General features: G+C 51.8%; 2 long non-coding RNA genes across 2 annotated transcripts; both read right to left on the reverse strand.

The window, feature by feature from the left end:
- Positions 1–5,393: 5,393 nt before the first annotated feature.
- Positions 5,394–7,334, reverse strand: LOC125616958. Its single transcript, XR_007347768.1, has 2 exons — positions 7,159–7,334; positions 5,394–6,806 (listed from the first exon to the last, which is right to left on the reverse strand). It is a non-coding gene; the product is annotated as an uncharacterized LOC125616958 (long non-coding RNA).
- Positions 7,335–7,336: 2 nt separating this feature from the next.
- LOC125616957 lies at positions 7,337–16,623 on the reverse strand. Its single transcript, XR_007347767.1, has 3 exons — positions 10,658–16,623; positions 10,312–10,545; positions 7,337–9,177 (listed from the first exon to the last, which is right to left on the reverse strand). It is a non-coding gene; the product is annotated as an uncharacterized LOC125616957 (long non-coding RNA).
- Positions 16,624–19,956: the final 3,333 nt, after the last annotated feature.

Genomic DNA, 19,956 nt, shown 5'->3' on the forward strand with positions numbered 1-19,956 from the left:
TTTGGTGCTGGAGGCAGTAAATAACTAAGGAATCGTAGAATTACATGTGATGGGGGAGGAAGACGGAGGCCGCTTTTCAATCGCTCTTTTCTGTCAGATCTTTTAAAAGAGTTAAGGACATGAATTTGTGGAATGGCAGTTGAGTCCTCGAGAGGGGACGTTGGCTTAATAATGACGCAGAGCAAGGACTAGGAAGGCCTTTAGGACACAGAAGAGTCCGGAGAGCTGGAGCTGGTCATGTCTGGGACCTGAGTGAGGGTCTTGGCTTTGACCCCCTGGGTGATAAAAACTATCTAATGGGGAGCCACCACTGGGTTCTTGAGTGGGCTGAGAATGACTTATTTTCCCCATATTAGTGGGTCCATGAATCATTTTCAGACAAACCTTGGAAATCAAGAGAGTTCTGGAATGAGAAGGAAGCTGTCGGTGCCAAGCCCTGGAGCACCAGCCCCAAGAGTCCACCTGCTCCTGCCTGGCAGCTCCCTCGGGACTGACTCTCACCTCGGTTCTGGTTTCCATATTTGGTGAACACACATTTAACTGCAAAGGAATCCTCAGAGTACCTCGCTGCACAAACATCCTTCATGTGTGCTGGGCATTTTCAAAAGCTTAATAACTCTGCCTCTGATATGCATCATCTTTTTTTTAACAAAGGCAGTATTGGCCACGTTGCCCACACAAACAGGCTTTGAGGAATTATAGTTCTCTTTGCAGCTAAGTAGGGACAACGATTTCTTCTGAGTTCCCAGAAACAGTTCTGCTCTATATGCTTTTAAGAAAACTAGGACATGGAGTTTAAAAGCATGGTTGAAGAGTGCTTCTAGGATCAAGAAGGGTGAAGTTGAGATGTGAGGAACACCTGCTTAAAGGAATGGCTCAAGTATTCCCATCAAAGCTTCACAGTCATTACAATGGCCATGGTCTCTGGGGTGTCCCGCTTAATGTGGCATAGAAGCCTCGGATTCCACCTCCTGTGCTCCGAGTAACTCCGAGAGCCTTGTGTTCCTGACCCATCAGCCTATTTTATGGTACATGGAAGTGCAACTTCGGGTTGTGGATTCCCAGCCCAATGAATTAGTGACCAAGCAGTGGCCTCAGAGAAAGGAGGGTCATTCAGCACGGAAAGGGCTTCACTTAGATCAGTCCACGCCTGTCCTTTTCTTGTTGGATGTCCAGTAGAGGGGAAGTGCTGCTCCACCCTGGGCCACTCTGCTGCATAGCCAGGACAATCCCTTGGGCTCCTAGGCGGATGGACGAGCCGCAGATCTCCTTCACAGCAACACAGCAACCCGGCTCCCTATGTCCGCAGTGCCCAGCTCCCACGGCAATTCTGCCGACCTCGAGAGAAGGCTGGTCCTCTGTGACATCACAGCTGAGCCCTGTCCCTGATGGCAGCGGTGTTCTCATGATCCGTCTGTCACTGGCTTGAGGGTCTGCAGGGCAAGACCGCCGGCTATTTACCCTGCAGCCCAGCTCACTTGCGGGAGTGGGAATGGCATGTGGGAATTTTGTTCGGCGTCCTGTGATTTAGAAAACAGAATCTGAGTTTCGGTTCTCACGATTCTCTAGGTGGTGGTGGTGGGTTTAGCTGACGGATCATTGCTGATGAGTTGTCTTATTTTTAAGGCTGCTTCTATTTGTGACTCAGTATCGTGCACGTACATGGAATCTGTTTGGCATCTGGTCAATCCGGGAAGCCTTTGGCTTGGACTCTTACTGTGGCCTGAACTTCTGCTCCCAGCTCCTCCCTGCCCTTTCTTCCATGTGTGCCCTTTGGTTACAGGATGAGATTTGCCACCCCACCTGTCCCAGTAGCCGCTGGGCTCTCAACAAACACAACTGAAGGAAGGACAAATCTCTACGTCCAGATTTGCATGCTCTGAGGGGGCATGGCTCTAGCTGCTACCTGCCTTGTGCTGCTGAGGAGAGCCACAGGAATTTCCCCGCAGCCCCAGAGCCAGGCCTGCTTCCTGTGCTTGCTCAGGAGACCCTTAGGCAGCAGCCACCTACAGGGACCCCGCTCTGTAGTGGCCTCAGCCTCAATCATCTCAGCCACCTTCCTGTGGCACCATCCGGGCAGGGCCTAGCAGGGCCGTACCTGGTCATGCTCACTGACACACCTGTCCCATCAGCATGTAGTTTCTCCTTCTCTACTTTGTTGGTGGAAGTAGACTCAGGAGTCTCGCCAAACCTCAGGGCTTTACACATCTGGACTCAGCTCTCACCTTCTAGGCCCCTCCAGCTCTGCCTTCTTCAGTTCCCACGTTACTGAGCCAAACCCTGCGGTCCTCTCTCCCCTGTCAGGGAGCCTCCTGAGATTCCCAAAATGCTGCAATTAGGATGCACCCCTCGGCCCAGGCAGCAGGAGGCCTTCACCCGGGATGGACTTGGGGAGTGTTCTCCTGTGAAAACCGATTTCCACATAGACATGGACGGGAGGGGGCCTGTGGACAGGCCTGTGGACAGGCCCCTGGGTGTGCGCAGAGCAAGGGGAGACACAGAGGGAAAGCAGGAAAAGGCTCTCCCTGGTTGGGTTTGCTTTTGTTTATGTTTCAGAAGGAGAGAAAAACAACCCGATGAGTCAAATTGAGAGCTCACAAAAGAAAACAAGAAAAAGAGATGCAGACAGACCCCGCGGCAGAGGGGCACGTGTTCAAGAGGGAAGATGGGGCGAGGCTACCACAGGGGTCTGTCTGAGTCTCACAGGGTCTAGCAGGGCCAGGCTGCGGGAGGAGTGGCCAGTTACTTTTTGCTTTCGTTGGCGGGGGATTGGGGCAGATAAGGGAGATGGCCAGGTCAGGTTCCTGAGCGCCCTGTTCCCTGAGGGTTTTGTGATCCTCCATTTCCTTCACGGATCAGCAAGTGCTGAAAGCAAAGTGCTGCCAAAGGTGAGGAAGACCGAGTCCTGAGCACTGCCCAGGGCCTTCCAGGAGGGCGCTGGGCCACACTAGAGAGCCCTGGCGCAGAGCAGACTCCCTGTGGCCCGGGCTGGTTTAACAGAGAGGGCCCCCACCGTCCCCCACCGTCCCCCACCCCGCATGCGCATGCGCTGACAGCCCCAGGCCGGTTCCCAGGCTGTGCCACTGGCTGCCCGGGGGAGTGCAGGTGCTGGGGAGAGGCCAGGGCTGCGGAGTGGGCGGGCTAGGCTGGAGTCCTGGATTTGCCAAGTACCAGCTGAGCGACTTGAGACAGTCCTTCAATCGCATTGCTGTTCCCCTGGACAACAGAAGGAACAGTTATTGTCTTCCTCCTGGGAAGCAGACAATATTCTTGGCACATAGTGTGACCACAAGTCAGTGAAATTGCTTCCATTCCCACCGTGGGTCCTTCGGCCCTGGTGATGTCACAAGCAATTAGGGGCGCGAATAGCAAAACCCTAAATACAAAGGACAGCTGTTTTGGTGGGTTGCATCCTCTCGACTCCAGGGCGAGGGAAGGTCCTCGCGGCCACTAGGGGGCACCAGTTACACGGGAAAGGAGGGACTGCGCACCAGGGCTCGGCCATGGCCCTGCACTGAAGACCAGAGGAATTCTTTTTCCTGGACGAAAGTTTGGGAAAGGCTGATGCCCACGGGCACTGTTTCCTGGGGGAGGGGGCTCACACTTCTATGTCCTCAGGCCCCTCCTGAGGCTCACCAGCTCCGCGCTCTCAAACATTTTCCCTTTAATTCAATCCCATTTACTTTTGATCCTCTTTCTCCTACATTTATACTCCGATTCCCGGGAAGCAGACAATATTCTTAGTGTGGAAAAAGAGAAAGACTGAGTCCCCACGTCTGGATCAGACCTCTCAGTCTGGGCCCTGTTATCTCTCTCTCTCTCTCTCTCTCTCTCTCTCACACACACACACACACACACACACGCACACACACACAGTGGGTCATGCTCCTGAGATATCCAGGCACCTGTAGGGATTTTCCTGTTGGAATTAACCCCAACGGCCTTTGAGGATAACTAGATCCCGAGCAGCACAAAGGCCTTAGGTGTCCCAGGAACAGGGCAGATGAAGGAGAACTGGAGAGCAGGCGGGCTGTGGCCATCTTCCTGCTTTGCCCAGAGACAGTGTGGCCCAGGTAAGAAGGCAGCTCCCCAGAGGGGACCCGTGCATGTGCCTGCCATGGCGTGTCCAGGGGGTCCGTAAGCTTGGTGGCATTGGTGGAACCTCGTACAATGTGCCAGGCTCCCCCTGCATCACCAGGGACGTTGATCCAGACCCCAGGCTCTGGATCCCAGCTCAGAGCTGCTGGATCAGGCGCTGCATGTACAGCCCTGACCGTCGGGCAGACTCCAGGTGCTACTGGGCTCCTTGAAATGTCCAGCAGCACCGCTCTGGAGACCATTCTAGTCCTGCTGACACGGGAAACAGGCTTACCGTGTCTTTCTTCACAGACTCACCACCTTGTGCGGTGACCTCTGACAGGTATTATTGCTACGAGAAATCCAGCCCTGCAAAAAAAGCCCCGAGTGACCAGAACTGTTCATCCCGACCCTCTTCAGGTGCCAGAGTCTCCCGCAGCCTTGGACGCACTCTGAAGGAGCGGGTTCCTCTGACCTGTGACCTCAGGTCTGTGTGTGGCAGGTTGTCATGCAGGTGGCAACTCGGGGACAAAGAAGCTACTGTTCCAAGGAGGTGGGGACGTTCCCGTGGGGAGTGCAGGGTGGCCTGGTCTGGTGTCAGGGGAGCCCTGGAACCCTTCCATGGGGCAGAGGCACCTGGTACAAAGGACACAGTGGTGTGTGCCGTGACAGAGTTTCCATGTGGCGCTCCCCAGGACAGGCCCTTGGAAGCCCAGGATGAGCTCCGCATACCCCCCAGGCCACCCGGCCTCCTCCTAAGGAAACGGAGATGCAACGGAAGCCTGTTCTCAAACATCCTGTGTTGATTTCCGCTCTTGGAAAACCGCTTTTAGTGGACCTTGGACTCTGCTTATCCCCCTGTGCTCCACAGCCTCAGATTTCCAGGCCAGGAAGCAACCAGGGAGTACTTCACAGGCAAGACCACCTGTCAGCAAAAACAGAAAAGCAAGCCCACCCTCCGAGCTGGCACCTGGCTGCCTCTCTCTGAAGCTGCATCCTTTAGGGAGTTTATTTTACTGTGTCTACCCAGGGCCCTAGTTTATTCTCTTTGGGAAGAAATAATCAATTTGACCAAATTGTGAGTGATCACTAAAGAGTCTGGCTTCTGGAATGTTCTCTGGGGGTGGATCTTCTCACAGAAAATTCCCACGTTCACAAAGAATAAGAACCCATTTTTGTAATATGGATTGGTAAGGGTATGAGGCAGGCTTCATCAGTGTGCAGCCTGTGCAACTGCACAAGGGCCCCATTCTCAGAAGGTCCCAGCTTGGTTTCATGCTTTGTTGTGTCAACATCTTGAAATAATACTATTTGAACAAGGGGCTCTGCATTTTTATTTTGCCCTGGGCTACACAAATTATGTAGCCATCTCTGGTAGGATGACTTCATGATGGGGTGTGAAGAGCTTAGGATTTAAAATCAGGCAGATCTGCATCAAATCCTGACATCTTACTTGATAGCTGTTACCTTGGGCAAGTGGCCTGAGTTTTCTTAGCCAGAGTAGAACCGCTAAGGCTTCCTTGTGGGCTTGTTGTAAAGACTGCATAGTTTGCCTCACATGTAGTCAGCTTCAGCCCCAGCTTCAACACAATGAACGAAAATAATTTGCCCTGAAGTTAATTTAAGCAAGTTGTACCAGGTTCTTGGAATATATGGCATGTGCAACTCAGTAGGGCAGAACGTGCATTTCCTGAGTTACTCTGACATGCTCTGCTCCAAAGTCCAGTTTATAAAGTGCTGGCCCAAGAGAACCCCTCAGCCAACTCCAAGTTTGAAGGAGGTATTTTATTGATCTTATGTGTTTCCTTTCCTGGGTCTGAGGACTAGTTCGTAGCATGGTGATGACAGACGGTGACGTAGGTAGCACAATGCAGCTGCCACAGTAGCTGTTGACTGCAAATGTGTCACTTCTAGAATTCCTGTCACTTTGGGGGTCTGTGATGGCACCTCCCATGCTGTGTGCCAGGTGATTTGAAAGAGTAAGTGACTCAGCCAAGCTCCCACAACCAAGAGGCAGAGAGCTGGCATTCAGACTCTGCTCCTGCAGGCGTGAGGTGCGGCCAGTGCCTCTGACCCCCAGAGCTCCGCCCACCCTGCTGTGCTCCCTCCTCCTCGCCTCTGACCTGTGCCTGTGTCCTTCTTCTCTTTTGCTTCTGTCCTGTCTCCCTCTGGCAGCGCTGGCCAAGGCGAGAACCTGCCCCCTCCCCCCCCGCCCAATCGCTGACAGCCTGGACCCCTTGCTGTCCTCCCAGAGTAGAAGGAAATGGCCCTCAGAGACATTCTCCACTCTTACTTCTTCCACCAGAGGGGCTGTTTCTGACTGTTGGGGTCACTCTCACCAGGGTGTGGCGCCTGAGGAGAAGGCGGAACCTGGCGGGTCAGGCTGCTGGGTTCAGTCCTGCACTCAGAATCCTTTTCCCCCAGAGACAAAGTCGTATCTGGCTTCCTCAGGGCCGCTCTTCTGACAGGGGGTCCGTAGCAATGGCATCAGAGGCGGAGGGCCGCTCCGAGGACCTCTGAGCCAGCAGTTGGCTCAGGCTGCGTGGTGTCCGGCCATGGGGTCCTCCCCCAAAGGAGCGCTGGCCATCAGCCGGAGACACTGACGCGTGAACAAGTCCTGGAGGTCTTCCTGGGGTCCTGTGAGGCCCTTCCTGGTTCCCGTCCAGGGCTTGTGAGTGGCAGAGTCGAAACACAGAGGACCTCATTGCTCTACATGTTACAGGCAAAACCTGGGGACAATAAACCCAGATGGAAGGGAATCCTAGGGCCTCCTGTCCCGCAGTCACGGCCTCGGGCCAGGCAGGTCCACTTTACCCAGAGGCTTCGGGAGGCCCGTGCTGGGCTTCCAGAGCACGGGCTCAGCCTCCCTTCCCCATCACACTTCTCCCTAGATGGATAAAGGTGACGTGTACCCTGTCCTTGGTTGTGACCCTGGGGACAAAGCTGAGCTTCAACACGTTGGGACACCCCCTGGAGTCACCTGGGCCAGGCGCTGGATCAGGGTGGGCTGGTCCTCAGGCCAGGGTGCAGCGCCTGCCAGCGGCCTTCGGTCCTGCTCCCTCCCTGCCATCTGTTTCTCACCTGCCCGACGGGCTGCAGCCTGGTTCCCATCTGGTCATCGCTCCAAACTCAGGGAAGCTGCATGTGGCAAATGGCCATCACAGAAAGAAGGAGTCACAAAGGCTGCAGTGTGGGTCACCCACAGGTTCTGAGAGCCAGAAATGCCGGCCCCTTAGCTCACCCTCCCGTGCGCCACCCTCCAGGTCCTCGGGCCCAGATCCGACATTGACCTTTGAGACTCCTTGTTCTCCCCAGGAATCGTCAAGGCCTCCTGGTTGGACCTGGGAACTTGGATTTCGTTTTAAACACCCCCAGGCCCACAAGACCTTGCTCACTCTTATCACTAGAGAGCTGTGACTTCCTGCCTGGAAAGAAAACCCCACATGGGAAAGCAGTGGGCAGCGTCCCTCCACTCACCCCCCCGGGACAGCCCCACAGCACTAAATGACCCTCCCAGCATCCACAGCGTTGAGGCCGAAGAGTAGGAACTTCACTGTCTGTCATCTGCCTACCTGTCCACCATCTGCCTACCTGTCCTCATCCGCCTACCTGTCCATCACCTGCCTACCTGTCCTCATCTGCCTACCTGTCATCCATCGCTCTAGCCACCATCTGGCTGTCCGTCACCTCCATTATCTACCTAGCTTTGTCTTCTCTTCATAGACAGCTAGAACATGTAGTGTTTTGAAACAACTTTGGAGTATTTATTATTTTGAAAGCCTTTTAAAAACAATTCCCATCAAAGAGACAGAGCAAGGAGGGGCACAAGCTATCACTCCTGTGATACCACAGTGTGTGTGTGTGTGTTTGTGAGTGGGGTGTGTATGTGTGTGGGGCTGGCTCCCGGGGCAGGGGTCAGTTCCTGTGGACTTTCCCTCTGGCTGTGGAAAGTCCAGGTCTTTCCTTGAGAGCTTGCCCTAGTGGTTTTGTCCCCACACAGCCTTTGAGAAGAGCCCTGGGCCAGGACAGGTCACTGAGCAAGACCTCGGCCAAGGCCATGTCCTTGCAGTCCTTCTGATTCTAATCACATCCAATCTGTCCCGCATGTGGCATGAGGGACACCTTGAGTGTTGTTCCAGGACTCAGCACGTGCTGTGTGAACACGCATTGCTCCTGTTGGATGTGCTGCATTAGCAGGTTGAGCCTGAGCTTCCCTGACACACAGCGCTGCTGTGTCAGCACTCACTGCATGAACAGCACATGGCACATGACGCTAACAATCACGCTCTGTGGCAGTGCACGTCATCTGTTATATCATTAACAACTCCTGATTGCATCAGCACATCACATGTTACTTTAGTAACACGTTACACTGTTAGCACATCTTGCATCAATTTGGTAACACATTACGTATCTTGCCACATACACACTGGATATTTCAGTGATGTGCACTTCACATCATGCTATCAACACCCTCCCTGCTGTGTCGTTAGCACATTGTGCATCACAATTATACGAACTTTATATTACATTAATGGCACACCACACAACTGATGCCTCATTGAAAATGCAGGACATGTCGCATTAGCATGCAGCGATAACGCTCTCTGTAGCACAGGATTAGCACGTCATGCATTCCGTCAGCACACATAACATGTTATGTTAATATACACACCTTGATGCCTGGCTCAAGGAAACAGCATCCTTTCTGATCCCCTTCACTCCTGGTTGTCCCCCGCAGCTAGTGTAGACAGATCTGGTTCCACAAAGACATGACAACTCCCGAGAGTCCTTGCCCTGGCCTATAAGGTGTCCTCTGGGTCCTGGGGAGGCTCACCGTCTCTCCCCGCCCCAGTGTCTCTCACACCTGGACAGTCCCTTGGCGTTGCACTACCCCATGGGGCCCTGTCACTTGAACTCACTCCCTGGCAGCTGCTCACCTGGGGTGCACACGCCTGGTCAGGGGGCCAGGTGGAGAGGTAGCAAGTCTCAGCAGCACAGAGCCCGCAGCCATCCCTGATGCCAAGACCTTGAGGGTGGCAGGCCCTGGCCAGGTGCGGGGGTGGTGCAATCAATGAGCAGTGTCCTGTCCTCAAAGAGCTGGAGTCAAGCAGGGTGGAGAGAGTGGAGGTCATTTAATTGAGGACAATGTGACATTACAGCTCACGTTATGGGAAAACTCATTTGATGCCACTCCATGGTGCTGGGCTGGGGATGCGTCTCCCCAGGCTCCCTCCTGGCACTCTGTGGCAGCCTCTCTCCCACCCTGGACCTTCCTGGGGCTTTGTGTGCATTGCACGCCCTTCACCCAGGTCTGTGTGACCCCAAGAGCAGAGGAGCTGGAGGGTCTCCCTGCATGGGCCTCACCAGCCAGGGAGAACAGTGAATCTGGGAAGGGTGTTTGCTTTAGGTCTTCCAGATCCATGGCCCAGGGGACAGAAAGGCTCTAAGTGTCCAGTGAAGGTCCCCACTTCCTCTAGACAAAAATGCTGCAGGAAGGGATTTGGGTGGCTCCCATGTGGGAATCCCAGCCATTCCATCCGCGTCCTGAATGGCCCGAGCCTGGTTCAGCTGTAGAATGTGCCCTGATACCAACAGTGTCATGCTATCAATGGACAATGACATTGGCTAGGCTGCCACACAGTGAGCCACCTCTACCACGGTGCTGGCAACACACTTACAAAGTGTGACGCACACCGCACCCCCAGTCTCCCTCCACACACTGCCAAGAACTGTCCTCGCCATCACCCAACAGTGAGGGAAGGAGGCCCCATGAGAAGGGTCACTTGCCCACAGCAGTGAGTGGGCCACAGCCCGGCATCCCCAGGCCTGCCTTTCCTCCACTGCATGTGGTCCTTTGGCCATCACATCCTGTCTACTCCAGGAGGCAGGCCACCTCTGGGACCCGCTGTACCTACTATATGTGTGCCTCCTCTGGCTGCTTCCACAGCCTGGCACTGGGCAGGGAGAGGAGGCAAGTCACTGGGTGGAAATGGACAAGTGACATCTCCTCTGACAAACTCCCGGCTCCTCCAGCCAGCAGGGGAGGCTCTGAGACCAGAGGACGGAGAAGACGGGCGGCACTGGGCATCTCTAAGGAGCAGGTTAGAGGCTGGTGTGCTGTGGTCATGTGGGCAGCCCCTGGCAGCCCTGATTCCAGACCAGAGGGGACAGGAAAGGGGAAGAGATGATATTTTATTTCCCGTGTTGCTCGGGGGCCACTTTGATTCTTACCAAGAAAGGAACAGGCTGGTGTCTGGGGACCTCCAACCTTCATTTCTATGCAACCCAGGGTCACAGGCTTGGGAGCGAAAAGGACTGTTGGTGCCACTCCAGGCCAGCTGGTCCTTGTACCTCAAGTCCCCAGGCCTCTGTCTCCAGGGGCTACATGGGATCACGAGATTTCACTGTCTCCATGCTCTTTCTAGAATCTTCTCCAGCTCTGGTCTCTAAAACAAGAGCATTGCTCTGTAGCCAAGAGAAGCAGGAATAAAAAGAAACACGGTGACGTAGCTGATGTTCCAGGGGACCAGGAAAAGCCCCCAAAGAAAACCTCCTTTCACCCAACGACGCCACTCACCCAGAGCCCTGGGGATGGGATTTCTGTCATAACTCAGTTTAACCAAAGACCTCTGTTGGGGCCTGTTGGTGACCCCCCTGGGAAGCCAAGCAGAGTGAAGTCCTTGCTGGTTCTCCATCAGGGCCTCGGTCAGAGCTGGGCCAGAACTCATCATGTGATCATGGCGATGGCGAGAGGAGAGGACCACGGTCTCTGAGGCTGACTTAGAACCAGAGCACAGACATACTGGCACTGTTCTGAGCACCCTGTCAATATTGACTCACTGGATTCTCACACTGTTATCACCTCCACTCCACAGATAAGAAAACTGAGGCAAAAAGTCAAGGAGACACTCAAGGACACACTGATAAGTCCTCACACCCGGCTGCCTGGTCCAAAGCCACTAAGCCACGCCCAAGGTCATGGAGCAAGAGGCACCCCAGCTTACCTAGAAGAAGAACAACCAGAAACACAACAAACCACAGCTTCCTCCAATGCTCAACTGCCCATCCCCCAGACACAAAGCATTTTGTTTCATTTTTTAAAAAATTTTCCTCTGGAACTTACCTAACAGTAATGTATAAAATGGGGGTGTTTATGAGGGAGGCACATTCGTTTGGAGATCACACCTTCTGCCTTAAATGCTTCTGCGTAAGCAACCTACAACTGTATTTTCTTCCTCTTTACGGAATCCCTTAGATCAGCTCATTTGACCAATCTTTGCCTTTTTCTCCTGAAAGTTTCAAGCTAGGACACACCATCATGCATCATGGAGAATGCTGTCCTGTGTCCTGCAGGGTGTGGTGATTAGCTGAGCTCAGGGCTTCCTCCCACCTGCCCCAGGAGGTCTGCAGGCCAGGCAAGGTAAGCAGTGGTGCCCCAGGGTCCCTGCTCAGCCTTCACGTGTCCTGAGGCAGGCCGGGTTCCCAGATCTGCTGTCTTGAGTCTTCTGTAGGGCAGATCTCCGGGTGGCAGAGAGCTTGCCCACCTGGGGAGGGGAGTGAGGGGACGCAGCAGGGTCTGCAGCTCTGGGGGCTCACGCTGTCCTTGTTTGTGATCTTGTCCTCATACCTCAGGACTAGCTTTGCCTGCCTGGGAGGAAGTCACACGACTGAGCAGGCCCAAGGGTTTGGTTGATCCAAGGTTTCTCCAACCCCAGCAGTACTAACATTTGAGTCTAGAATCTTCCCTGTCATGGGGCCCACCCTGTGTATATAGGAGGGCAGCTGCCCTAGATGTCAATAGTGATCCTCTTGTTATCACCATGAAAATATCTCTAGGTAATGCCAAATGCCAAAGAACCGCCTGTCGAGAATGGCTGGTTTATTCTGATAACTCTAGAAATAATGAAAATTTTGGAATTAAATCCAACTCCTTCAGACCAGACTCCAATCCTCTGCATTGAATCCAGAATTAACCTAACAACCTCACGTTATTTAAGATGAGCCATGAAATGGCCACACGGATTGGCTCAAGGTGGGGGCAGTGCCACATGGAAAGGGCCATTCAGTTATGTCCAGGAAGAACACAGGTGTTCTCCTCCTGTTTCAGGATTCTTGGAGGGGGTGTCAGAAACAGTCTAACATGATACCCCACACTTTGAATGCAGGCCCCAGTGAGCAGCAAGTATGGAAGCAAAGCTGAGGAAGATCAGCGCCCTAAATCTCTGCCCAGTCAATGTGCGTGGGGCTGGACCACTCCCACTCCTTCCTGCCATCTGTAGACTATTGTGGCATCAGAGGGTCGATGCAGTGAGGCCCCAGAGGAATGCACATCTGGGAACCACGGCGGGAGGGGGAGGGGGCCACCCTGATCCAGCACTCAGTTTCTCCCTGTTGTGCTCACGCGCTGTCTGATGTCCACTCCACTGGGCGCCTGAGCACCCAACTCGCCCTGTGGGAGAATGCTTTGGCTCTTGCTCAGAGCATCATGCTCACATGCACCAGAGCCACTGGACAAACTTGCCATCACCAGCCCCTGTGGTTTCCACATTATTGATGGTCCTAGGACCAGACCCAAAGATGAGTCATAGGAGTTAGTCGACTTGCACAGGGAACGCCCATCCCCCCTGCTGGGAGACCATATGTTATTTGATGCTGATTTTCAATAAGCAAATCCATTTCAAATCCAGAAAACATTCCAGGGGGAAAGGAGAAACCCTTTCAGACTGCTTGCTTTCAACTGTGTCCCTCCCCGGAGGTATGATCTTCCTGTAGGGTAGGCAGAGTTCCAAGGACCCATGCCCTTGAACAATCCCTGCCCCTTGAGTGTGGGCCAAGGCTGTGGACAGGATAAGATATCACCTCTGTGGTCGTGTCACACATGACAAAGGGATTTTTGCAGCTGCAAACAGAATTCCTAAACAGTTGCATTTACACAAAGGGAGACTGTCCTGGGTGGGTTTTATTCAATCAGGTGAGTTTTTACAGTTTCAAAGGCTGAGACAGAAGTCAGACAGAGACATGTTCCTGCTGGCTTGGAAGAAGCAAGCTGCCATGTTTGAACAGCCCATGGAAAGTGTCCATGTAGCCAGGACTTGAGGGTGGCCTGGGAGCTGGGAGCCACCCCAGCCTGATAGCCAGCAAGGAAATGGGGACCTCAGTCCGACAACCACATGGAGCTGGATTCTGCCAACCCCCTGTGAGTTGGGAAGATGCCATGAGCCTCAGATGAGCTTGTGGACCTGGTTCACTCCTCCGTTCAAACCTCATGAGGCTGAGAGGAGACTCGGCTCCACTGTGCCCAGACCCCAGGTAACTGGGTGTATGGCGATAAAAAACAAATGCACTTCATTTTGTTGCTGGACTGCATCTTCACTTTCTCCCCTTATTTTCTGTGTTCTCAATGCTGTGCACCTGGGCCTTGCTGGCTGTGGGGAGACTGCCCCTCCAGGGTGAGGCAATCCCTAAAGACAGCAAAAGACTGGCCCTGGAGCATGCCTTTCCCATGCATGCCAGCCACTATGGTGCCCACAGGCTGAGCCAACTTCTCTTTGGGGCCCTTGCCCCAGAGTCCAGGAGAAGTGTTCACACTAGCCAACCCAGGCCTGCCTGGCATTGACACAGCCTCACACATCCTTCAAAGCCCATCTCTACCTTTCCCTAGAGCCCCCTGCCTCCTGACAGACCCTCCCCATGCCACGCTACATCCTCAACCCCCAGGGGTGGTGTCTCCTCCTGGGAACCGCACGCAGCCATCTCTGCATTGAATGGCACTTGTCTCCTGACCTGTCATCCTCCCTGTTGTCCTCACGGTACTTCAGGGATACCAACCCAAAGCTCAAGCCCAACGGGTAGGGCCATGTCGGTTCTGTTCTTTTCTCTATGCATTCTCCTCAGATCCTTCCAAACTTCAGACGTGTAAAAAGTGTCCTGACTGTAGATGATTAAATCTTGACCTTGATTGGATTCCGACAGAAATTTTTTAGTACTGAAAAAATCCTTGACAAAGGAGAAGCAGCACATCTTGGCTTTTATCCCTTCTTACAGATTTTAGTATAAGCCAAACAGGAAATAGAAGGATGGGGAAGGTGTTGCCAGACCAAACAGAACAATAGGCAGGCTTCCACGTCAGACGCCGGACAGTTGCAGGCGGCCAGTATCCTCTAATGGAAAAATTCACAGATGTAACAAACATAAGTGAGCTTCACACAATGTGTTTGTCAATACTTTTGTGATGGTCCTATGCTAGAACAGCCATCAGAGGGCTGGTGGGGGCCAGCCTTCATCCAGAGTTGACCACCCCAGAGCTCACCACATGTCTTTTGCTATGTTTATCTCAGAGAAAAGTGAACTTCTTCTCTTACTAATGTTTTAAGCATTTTCCTCTTAGGAAACAAATGTAATTTAAGCAAATGATCTAACACCTACACTATTTTTTGCTTATAATATAAAAGGGTTACTTCTTTGAGAAAGCCAAGCTAGTTATTTGTAAACTGATTCTTTTCATTGGTAAGCTGCTGATTCTTTACAAGTGTTTTTATTGCTACTGTAGCCATGTTGACATTGTTAGCTTTATCTATGTAGCATATTTTCTCTAAGAGGCAGATTTCAGAGGCTAGTCAGGTTTGGATATAATTTGTTGCAAGATTTTTTTTTTTTTTAAATTTTGTAAATAATAGTGTCAGAGACTCGGGCATCTGCAAATGAACTAATGACTACTATAAACACAAATGTACACGCCCTTGTGTATGACCACACAAATCCCCATATCTTACTCTTTTCAATATACCCTTGGAGGGTGTGCAGGTATGTGCCCTTGTATGCAGGTATGTGCCTTTGTGCCTATATGTGCGCATGCATGGGTTGTGAGTGATACTCAATTAAAGGTGGTCACTTTACATTACAGAAGCAACCCTTTGGAATTAGACATGCCCGTGATGGACATCAGTGCTGCAGCTTACTGACTTCATGACTATAACTTCAGATATTTAAATATATTTGTGCATCCACTTAGCTTTACAAAGAGAATAATAATTGCTATGGCACAGAGATACTAAAACAAAGGTTAAATGTGGCTCCGTCTGCCTGGAATTTCTTTTGCCCTGATCATGCCACATTGGTTTCTTCCTGTCGTTCAAATGTCATACAAATTTAGAAAGGCTGACCCTGACTAATTAGCCCAAATCATTTCCCCAGTGACTCTTACATCACTTGATTCACAGCACTTGTTCATATCTTATTAGATCGCATTCATTTAATTAATTGAATATGTGTTTGACTCCCTCTGCAAGAGAATAAGTGTCATGAGACCAGGACCTTGTCTATCTTATTCACTATTCTAACACCCAGTGCTTGAACACTCCCAGTACAGAGCAGTCACTGGATAAATATCTGTCAGAAGGAAGGGAGGGAGGGAGAGAGGAAGAAGGGGGCAGGCAGGAGGCAGAAGGGAAAGAGGGAGGGAGGTGTTATCAATAGGACGGGCAGGAGAAGGGTGAATTGTCCAGCAAATGACCGTCACATGACTTGGGCCCTGAGACGCTTCATTTTTCTACCTGTGATTTCTGGCAAATTTCTGGTATTTCTGGCAAATTTGAGCCTCTTTTCTCTTATCAGTAGTAAGAGCTTCTACCTGACAGGGTGGTTATGAGGAATAAAGGAAGAACAAGTAAATACGTGCAGAGTATATAACAGAATACTCTGTGTCCTTGAAATATTAACTACTGATATCGTGTTGCTTGCTTCAAAGGATATCAATTGACACAAGCTTTTGAGATCTTACTCCAATGCAATCTACAGGTGATTGTCAGGAATTCATTCAAATAATACATTTCCTTTTAGAAAAGTAACCATCATGATATCATTAATAAATGAGAAAACTTTCATCCGTATTTATAGTTTTTAAGTCAATAGGACTAGAGTTAAACTTCAGCACAAGGACTGTGTGACCCCTGAGTTAGAAATTGTAATCCCTTTCACTGTTGGGTGGTGGAATCAAACAAATCTTAAGTAAGCCGCACAGAAAGCTATGCTTAAGTTGCTTTGAGTTCACCTTCGTGTTTCTGCAGGGACAGAGAAGGCACCTTGAATTTTAAGTGAGAACAACAGTGAAATAATTATGTAAAATGCTATCAGAAAATGAAAAGCTGGTACTGATTTTCTTTTCATTGTCTGGAGTGTATACAGGGTTATTTCTCCCTGAAGCATAGTTTATTTTTTTTAAATCTCTTATAACAAAATTGCTCAAGATACTCTAAGGATAATTTTCTGCAAAATAGATTGAATTCTGAACAGCGAGGACAGGGCAGGTGCTTTCAGCCAGCATTGTCTTTTAATTGGCTAAGGCAAAGCCAGGATGCCATCCTCCCACTCTCCTTGCCCTGGTTTCCTGTTCTCGGAGCTTGCTGAGGATTTGCCCACCTGCCCTTTTGGACGGAGAGCTCCATTTATAATCCCAAACCATGGAGATGGAGAGCCTCAGGCGCTGGTGGGCAGCTACTGTGGCTGCCTTCCCCCTGAGGCTGCCCTGACGAGATCAATGGGGAATACTTTGGTACTGACCTGAATAGCAGCCACTTCATCACATCCACAGCTGGCCGGGCTGGGCGGGCGTCGCCTGTGGCGGTGCCAGGGTCTTCCCTGGCTGCTGTCTCCCTGCTACTTTCTCTGCAGCTAAAGCAGCTGGAATATCTGCATCCACACACGATCCACGGCTTTCACTGTTGTCAGTTCCATAAGGAATCTGACCATGTGAACGTGGATATCTGTGCGGCTTCGGGAGGTGTGAGCCGGCCTGGGGTGTGCTGGAGGTGAGGCTGTGGTGTGCGCAGAGCAGCCTGACCCAGCAGGAGGACCTGCATCCTCAGGGATCAAGGGAGATGCTTTTCCATCCTTCATCTTCTTCATCTTTCTCCTCTCGAAGCTGCCCCCAAACTTCCTCTGTTTTGGTTTTGAGTTTTCTGGAAAGAAGATTATCTGACCATCAACAGCTTTCAATAAAACGATCACAGCCAGAGACTCTCCCTGTCTGTTTCCTTCAGGAGACTCTGTGTCCCCTGCTGTTGCCTCTGACTCCCCCCAGCAGCTCCCCAGCCCCACATCTGCCTTCCCCCTGGTGGGTGCCTGAGCGGAAGTGCACCTGCCTACCCTCCTACACAAGAAGAGGCCCGTCCTGAGCAGGGCTGCGCTGAGGCTGCTGTGAACTGGACCACGGGAAGGTGCCCTGCCTGTAAGAGCTGGAGACCTCAAGGCACGATGCATGGGGTCTGTGCCTGAGCACAGGAGGGACATCGGAGTCTCTGGTGTCTGAGGAAGGCCTTGGGCACGTGGGAGGCCCCGACTTGAGACAGTGCTATCGGTGGAGAAGAGAGGAGAGGACGATCCTGGTGAAGGAAAACGAGGGGACAGCTCAGAAACAAGAAGAGCCAGTGAGATCCAAGGCCTGTCCAGCTTCGAATGGGAACAGCGACCATTCCATTTGAGAGTGATGACCAGGTCCCAGGGGCCACTGAAGGGCAGACTGTGAAGCCTCAGGTTTGGAGAAGGGAGCTCCTGATGGATTCGGCAGGTCTTCTCTCTCAGTTGTTAGAGAGTCGGAGAGGCCCGTTTTCCACTAGGCAGAGCTGTCAGGACGTACCGCCTGCTGCTCGTGGGAGGTCATTCTGCATGCAGTGTGACAAAGGAGCCGAAGCTGGGGACGACCAGATAAGGGGCTGCTGCGATGTTCCAAGTGCGTGACGGCTTGGGCCTGGACTAAGCTATGGCCAGGACAGAAGAAGAAGGGAAAGTGGAGAGTGGCAGATGTTAGGCCCAAATGTTAGCCTGAAGGAAGGGGATAAGCCACCCTATACAGAACGAAGGCCGTGAGTGGGACTTCCAGGCAGAAGAGCCAAGGAAGGGTTAAACTCCACGTCTCAGGCTTAACTGCCAATGTCCCCCAGAGACAGGAAGTGTGGCTGCAGAAGCTTCAGGTCCTAATCAGCCCGCACCGGGATCTTGCCAATTATAATGAGTTGCTAAGGGGCACACGGCCAGAGGAAATGCCCCTGAGTTTAAGTAATAAGCGATGCTCTGCCATCCAGCCCAGGGGCACTGTCTCTGACCCTTGGTTCATGCCAGGATAGTGTCCCACTGGCCGAGCAGATCCGTGTGTCAGGGCTTGATTTACTCCATCTCGTTTAGCCTTCCCCCAAACCCAGGGTAGACTTCTCCCTACACCACCATTTTACAGATTTAAAACACAAGAAGCAAAGCCAGCCCAGATGGGCGGGGCTAGGCACTGTGTTCCAGGGCTCGCCTGCCCGAGTGCTGAGTTGAACTTCACCTCTACCCACAATACCAGAGGGTCCGTGGTTCTCTCTCCGAACTAGTGGGCATAGACTCAGAATGTGAACAGAGAGGTCTGCAGCCCAGGGAAAGCAGGAAACCGCATGGCTTCAGAGAGTGTCAGCCAGGTCAAGAGCAGCAGCAACTGACACTGTGGAACCTCTGCCAGACACCACTCCAGTGCGGTCCTCTTCACCATCTGCTAAGCAGGCACTGGCCTCACACCCAGTTTGGCCCCGGGAGGTTAGACCCCTCCCCCAAGCTGACAGGTCTGACAAGGTGGAACCAAGAGGAAATTCAGGCTTCCAGCTTCAGAGCTCGCCTTTAATGACATACTGCTCTCTCTACGGCCAGGTTGAACCCCGTAGTTAGCTTTTACCTTCCTTCTCCATGTGGAATTGCAGCAGCCTAAAATTTTCCAAGATCACCCAAAGAAACCTCAGAGTCAACCTTTTATTCTTACTTCTTTCAAAAAAATAAAAAAGAAAGAAAGAAAAAGAAAAATTGATAGAAAAGGGTGGTCTTACACACAGAACCCAGCAATAAATCATGTTTTCTTCTTTAACAGGGAAGGGCACATAGAAATGAAGTCAGTTTTTGGAGTTCCCGAGGATTACAGGGCATAGAACCCTGATCACAGATATTGCGCTGCATAAGAAGGCCGACTGAGATGGGGACCTTAGAGCTGATTTTAGGAGGAGCTCATGCAGGAATCTGAGGTCTTATTTAAGAAACAAGCAGAGGATAGAGTTCAAACCTGGCACAGTGCTGGAGTAGGAGGGGTGGGGGATGTCACAAGGGTGGAAGTCAGGAAGGGGGATTCTCAAGATGAGGGCAAGCTCTGCCCTAATCCCTGGCTGACCTCATCCATGTTATGGTTTGGATGTGAGGTATCCTCCAAAAGCTCACGTGTGAGACGATGCGATGTGAAAGGGTTGAGGGGAAATGACTGGGTTGTGACAGCCTTCACCCAATCAGCCAATTGATCACCTGATGGGATTATTCAAGTGGTAATTGAAGACAGGTGGGGTGTGGCTGGAGGGGCATGGGGGTGTGGCTTTAGGATATATATTTTGTATCTGGCAAGTGGAGATCTCTCTCTCTCTGCTTCCTGATCATCACGTGAGACTCTTCCCTCCACCACACTCTTCTGCCATGATGTCCTGCCTCACCTCGCGCCTCGAGGAATGGAGCCTGCTGTCTACGGATTGAGACCTCTGAAACCATGAGCCCTCAAATCAAGTTTTCCTCCTCTGCTAATTAAAACAACCCACACAAGGTACATGTTCACATGGAAAACATTAAGGAAACAGGAAGGAGGTAGCAGCCAGAGGTGAGGGAAGTGAGAAGACACCTGCAGTCACCAGAGGGGAGACGGTGGGTTCAACTGTCTCTTAGAGCCACATTCTTCACTAAGTCTCTAAAACAAACATCCACAATGCCCATGATCAAACAAGACATCGGTCAGTGTGTGAATACATAGAAAAGGTGACCCTGTAATAAACAAAAGCAATCATTGGCAACCAATTCTAAGAAGACTGAAATGTTGGAGTT

The sequence above is a fragment of the Marmota marmota genome, unplaced genomic scaffold (genome assembly GCF_001458135.2).
Source record: "Marmota marmota marmota unplaced genomic scaffold, marMar, whole genome shotgun sequence".
NCBI lineage: Eukaryota > Metazoa > Chordata > Mammalia > Rodentia > Sciuridae > Marmota > Marmota marmota.